A 6,564-nucleotide genomic window follows, 5' to 3' on the forward strand; every position below is an offset into this window, starting at 1 on the left:
GTGTGTGAATTCCTAAGAGACCAAACTGTTGAGGTCATCGGTCCCTAGACTTACACACTACTTAAACCAATTTATGATAAGAACAATACACACAGTCATGCCCGAGGGAGGACTCGAATCTCCGGCGGGAAGGGCCACGCAGTCCGTGACATGGCGCCTCAAACCGCACGGCCATTCCGCGGGTCAATGAAACTAGACAGCACTTCTGAATGGATCGCATGAGAATGGAATGAGTCCGTGTTGTAGGTGGTACGGTGTTTTCGTTGTTGTTGATAATGATGACGACAGATGGCGAATACTGTGCTGGCAAAGAGCTTCTATTTTTTAAACGGATCGAGGATGCTGTCGACCTCAACGTTCTTAACAGAGGGACGAATCACCAATCAGTGTCAAAACAGGACCCGGTACAAAATCTGGTGATGAGGAACTTCATGCCCTCATCTTGGCTTCCTTACCGTCTAAATACTCGCGCGATTCAAATGTCTTTCACTACCAGATTTCGAAGCGTCTACCTCAGACCCAAGCGCCATCACATAAGAGCACGTTACCGAACTTCATCAGGGACGCAAACGTCTCACTGAAGGAAAGTATTTCATGCGGATATTCCCGGCTACTGTAAAGCGGTGAATAGAGCCTTTTTGCTTTGTCCTTTGTATCTTGCTCTCTTAACGTTCTACGAGTCGGGGCATGGAATGTCAGAAGTTTTGAACGTTATAGGGAAGTTAGAAAATCTGAATAGGGAAATGCTAAAGCTCAATCTAAATTTAGTGTGGGTCATTCAAGTGAAGTGGAGAGGAGACAAGGGTTTATGGTCAGATGAGTGTAGGGTAATATCAAGAGCAGCATCAAATGGTATAATAGGAAAAGCGTTCGTTACGAATAGGAAAGTAGGGCAGAACCTGAACTGTGAACAGTGCAGTGATAGGATTGTTCTCATCACAATCGACAGAAAATCAACACCGACAACAATAGTTCAAGTATACACGTCGACATCGCAAGCAGAAGATGAAGAGATAGAGAAAGTATATGAGGATACTGAATGGGTAATTCAGTACGTAAAAGGAGATGAAAATCTAGTAAAAAATTGGAAATTGGTAGTAAGCGCTTATGGGACCAAACTGCTGAGGTCATCGGTCACTAAGCTTACGGACTACTTAATCTAACTTAAACTAACATACGCTAAGGACAACACACACAAAAATGGTTCAAATGGCTCTGAGCACTATGGGACTCAACTACTGTGGTCATCAGTCCCCTAGAACTTAGAACTACTTAAACCTAACTAACCTAAGGACATCACACACATCCATGCCCGAGGCAGGATTCGAACCTGCGACTGTAGCAGTCGCACGGTTCCGGACTGCGCGCCTAGAACCGCGAGACCACCGCGGCCGGCCAACACACACACCCATGCACCCCGATGGAGGACTCGAACCTCCGACCGGGGGGGTTAGGGGGGGGGGGGGCTGGAGCCGCGTGGACCGTGACAGGACGCCCCAGACCGCGCGGCTACCCAGCGCGACAAAATCTAGTAGTCATGGTGGATTGGAATGCGGTTGTAGAGGAATGAGTAGAAGAAAGGGTTGTGCAGAATATGGGCTTAGTAGTAGGAACGAGAGAGGAGAAAGGATAATTGAGTTCTGCAATAAATTTCAGCTAGTAATATCGATACTCTGTTGAAGACTCACAAGAGGAGGAAAAGACCGGGAGATACGGGAAGATTCCAGTTAGATTACATGATGATCAGGCAGAGATTCGGAAATCAGATACTGGATTATAAGGTGGAATAAGGAGGACATAAAAAGCAGACTAACACTGGCTAAAAGATTCACTGCCAAGTGAAGTCTACTAGTATCACACATAAGTCTTAATTTGAGGAAGAATGTAAATTTGGAGTACACTATTTTGTGGTAGTGGAAAGTGGACAGTGGGAAAACCGGAACAAAAAATAATCGAAGCATTTGAGATGTGGTGCTACAGAAGAATGTTGAATATTGGGTGGAGTTACAAGGTAAGGAATGAGGAGGTTCTCTGTAGAGAAGGCGAGGTAAGGAATATCTGGAAACCACTGAGGAAGGGACAAGATGACAGGACATCAGTTAACACATCAGTGAATAGCTCCCATGGTACAAGAGGAAGCTGTAGAGGATAGAAATTGTAGGGGAACGCAGAGTTTGGAATACATCCAGCAAATAACTGAGAACGTACTCGTAGGTCGCAAGAGCTACTCTGAGATGAAGAGGTTAGCACAGGAGCGCAATTCGTGGCGGGCTGCATCAAACGAGTCAGAAGATTAATGAGCCAAAAAAAAAAAGAAATCTTCTTAAGTATTAAATAAAATCCAAAACTGTATTTCTCCTTCTATACACCTGACTTTGTAACCAATGAAAATCGTTTTGATCTATTTACGTTCTTAATTATATACAGTGCAGACTCATTCTGTCCATGTATCGTAAAATTTAAATAATTATTCGATTTCAAATATTTGCTACCCGTTGTGGAAGTAGGAAAAACTTCAGCTCCTTGTGCACATGTTTTCATTGTGTAACGAAAACAAAGCATACGACAAGATAAACATTTAAGAAAACACGAATGCGCGAGATCCTTTAATATTAGTTGGTGCATAAGTTCGTAGCGTATTTCCATAAGTTTAATAAACATATCAGGTACACTAAACAAGGAGTTTAATCATCAATTACATATTCTCCTTCACTATTAGCTGCAGTCTGCCAACATTGGGGTAACTTTTCGATTTTGTGGCTGTAGAAATGACGTGGTTTTGACGCGGACAACTCGTCATGTTCGGAGTGCATTTTCATCCCGAATGGACGTCTCTCTTCGATAGAGAGCGGAAAACCATTTTCTTGCCGTGCTCTGTCCAACGGCATTATCCCCATACAAGTGCGAATGTTTCTGGCTGCCTCGGCTGGTGTCACCTCTGTACTGAACTCAAACAGAGGAATACGTCTTTCACGAATGTTTGTCTCGTCAGGAATGAGTAGCCTCATGTTTGATGGAAGGAAAAGGATGGAAACCGAGCTTAGCGCACCACGCCGCCTTCCTGCTTACCCGATGTGGTGGGACAACAGTATCCTATGACCGCACTTACATGACGCTGTGAAGAGGTTTGAAATTTAAGCCGGGGTACTGGCACGCAATTTTGTAATCAGAGGCTGTAGACCAGTTCGTCTCCTCCTTTTGCCGTGAATGTTCTGGCCGTGTCAATGTCTTTCGCGACAAAGATTCGAACCAGTTACTCCCGTGCGAAGAGCAACAACGTATTAGTGGGTAGGTATCAGTACAGTGGTTGCGACATCTTCAGCCTCTTTGTTTCATTATGGTCCTTTGCACCGTCGCTTTATCTCTTATTCCCTGTTAAACATGTATGAGACGAAACGAACTGAACGGCCCCTTATGAGTTCACTAGCGTAGGGCGAGTGCGTAAACGAAAGAGAGAGATTTCATCTAGCAATTATTGGTAAACATATTTATGACATAATCTCTAAGCCTGTTCCCAAAACAGTACGGAAACGAATATCTAATCCAAAGGTACGGAACTGTCTCCACACAATGGTAATTACATTGTCTATGTGCACACATTTCCCACAATACAATTACCTAGGACGTTTTTAGTATATATTCAAGATCGACTACTATCAGACGAACCAGCTGAATAACCAATCCCTGACGCGATCTGCTATCAGAAATTAAAACAAAAGTAACGTAATTATACACTAAAGAAAAGAAATAGAACACGCAACTAAACTATTTGCCAGAAACTCGTCATTGTGTGTTCGAATTACTTTCGGTAACTGCTACTGTCATAAATAAAACAGTATACAAAATTTTTACGTGGCTGATTTTGAAATTGTTCTTGTTCATAACTCTAAAATGCAGTACAGTATGTACCCTGACACAGTACGCTACAATTGTTTGCTACAGGTCCGTCTTCTAATGTGTTAAATTCTGGCAGACGTAGGATATAATTCAGAAACATAACCATTTATTAAGTTACAACCTCTATCATCTCGTAGAGAAATATAAAAAGCGTACTAATTATCCAGAACGAAAGTTTCGCTCTGAAGCAGTGTGTGCGCTGAAATGAAACTTCCTGGCAGGTTAAAACTGTGTGCAGCAGCGAGACACGAACTCGGGACCTTTGCCTTTCGTGGGCAAGTGCTCTACTGAGTGAACTACCCAAGCGCGACTAAGGCCGCGCGAAAGGCAAAAGTCTCGAGTTCGAGTCTCGTTTTTGTACATAGTTCTAATCTAACAGGAAGTTATACTATTAATGTTTTAAACTGTAGCATTTGAAATAATTAATGTGAATTCTTACACATCGTACGACTCATAATTCAGTCTGAAGAACTGCTTTGTTTTATGTGGGATAAATCAAAGATGCTAGGGAAAGTTATTCCACCACGTTAGCTCTTGACAGACATTGACTGCAGTTTTGTTCTCGTTAGATTTCGTAGATTTGCCAAAATGAAAACGAAAGTTTTACGTAAACACATTTTTTACCCAAGTAGTTCATGATTTTTCAATTAGGTATAATTTCATCTTGACGATCAGTATCTTTGATTGTACCCATAGAGTACGTACATCTATGGAGTCAGCATAGTCTACTGCATATGTTCTCAACAACGAAGCGCGTTCGTCACATGTCCTTGGGACGGCACTGCTTGTCTGCATTTTGCTGTAATAGCGAAACTTGAATATTAGGCGTATTCGCCTTCTTTTATAAACGTTTCTGCAGGTCTGAGTATTCTTGACAGCTATGGTGCAGTACTGTCGTTGCTAAGAACGTAGAGAGAAGCATGCGAAATGAGAACCATTTACTTTTCAGAGGTATGTGCAACATGTATATTTGAAAATGTCATGTTGATTTGATGCTGTTTATTTGTTGAAAAATATCGAGACACGGTTTTGTACGGTATTTTAGAGATAATTTCTGCGGTTTTGTGGCGATATGTTCACGAGACAGGTGCTAGGTAAATTTGCAAGTGTGTTTGAGTAATCTCCCAGTCAGTGTATACGTATTGGTCCCATGTTCATATGGAGGTAAAATTTATACCTGACAGCCTGGTTAATATCCTCCAATTTATGTAGGTTCACAAACTCTTGTGTGTATCTAAGTATTTCTGCATCAGAGAATTTCCTATTCAGTGTCATTGTAACGTAACTGATTAGAACAGATTCTACAAGATGAATCAGAACAATAGAAAACAAAAAAATATTGTTGGCAGTCTCTTCTTTTATTACTCCAAAATTCGAGCATTGATCTTCTATTTTTTTGTGCGTAGTATATGGTTTTACTTTTCTGATGAGATGGTAAAAAAAGTTATAGATCTACTTTTGTATAAAAAGCAGAAGGGTAAATAATGAATACTTGGAAATAAAAATGGATAAGCAGGTGGTGCAAATCGCTTACCGTAATTACTATAACAATTTAAAGTTCAAAATGCGTTATTTTTTCGTGACACTTCGGCGTCTTCCACAGTGTCATTGTAACATAATTACTCGTAATTAGAACAGAGATTCGACATTATGAATAAGTACAATAGAAAACGTAAAGAAAAAGAGTGTTGGCTGTCACTTCTTATCCTGTTGCCGAAAAAATGTAAATTTAGTGGAATCTGAGCTATAATGCTTGGCGAAAAAGCACTATACCATTGCTCTTCACACCTTTACACCAACTTCAGTTCCTGGTATAAAATTGTTGAGATGTCTGTAAAAAACGCATACAAAATTTCACTGTACTTCTGAAGGTGGTCTATCTGTAGTAGCGAAGTAATAACACTCAAAATACATTTAGCGCTATACGGGCTACAGAGCGCTGTCCCAAAATCACGTGACTTCGGCTGCATCAGAAGTTGCGGACAGAATTCTCGGTCTGCGCATCCAAATGCTCACTCCGTACATATTTACGGCTGTACCCAGAGATCACTAACTATACCACACCAATAGCAGGGAGCGAGGAAGCAAAGAAGTTCCATAAAAGAACACTACTCACAGCGTGTGCGATCGACGAAGGTTGGAGGTCGACGCGAAACCTTGTGGCTCGTCCCAGCGGCGACCTCCCGATTAACAGTAGTAATGCGTGTGTGTGGCGCGCGGTGTAATATTTTATACCGGCGTGGCGGGGGATGGCGTGGCCTCGATCGCAGCTATTGGCGGACGCGCAGCTACTATCCGCACGGCAGATGTCGCCCCCCCTCCTTCCCACAGCACTCTCGCCTTCGATGTGCTAATCGGTGCCCTCCCCACCTAACTATTCGGTTGTCGCAACGGGGGACCTCACAAACTGCGCGCTCCTCAAATCTGGTTTCAGCAGCCACTTTCAGGTGCGTCATTCATTACTCATTAGTTTCGAACAAGCGGGTTACTGGGTGGGCTCTTCATTTCCCTAAGTGATGCAGTTAAGTTCCTCGCTTATTGCGTGTCAACACGAGTTGCATGTCATGAGCCGAGCTTCAGGTCAATATAACCTGCTAGTGTTAATGTACCTGACCCAAAGTTCTTTCTGTCATTATTCCAATCAATACGTTTGGTAAAATTAATAGA

The 6,564-nt window shown here is 42.2% G+C and overlaps 1 protein-coding gene across 1 annotated transcript in view; it reads right to left on the reverse strand.

Annotated features, from left to right (window-relative positions):
- The window catches only part of LOC126237389 (mast cell tryptase-like), a 130,233-nt gene extending 124,137 nt beyond the window's left edge, over positions 1–6,096 (reverse strand). Inside the window, exon 1 of the mRNA XM_049947477.1 lies at positions 6,014–6,096. The gene's annotated coding sequence lies outside the window, so the exon portion shown is untranslated. The remainder of the gene's footprint in view (positions 1–6,013) is intronic.
- Positions 6,097–6,564: the final 468 nt, after the last annotated feature.

Source organism: Schistocerca nitens, chromosome 2 (genome assembly GCF_023898315.1).
Source record: "Schistocerca nitens isolate TAMUIC-IGC-003100 chromosome 2, iqSchNite1.1, whole genome shotgun sequence".
NCBI lineage: Eukaryota > Metazoa > Arthropoda > Insecta > Orthoptera > Acrididae > Schistocerca > Schistocerca nitens.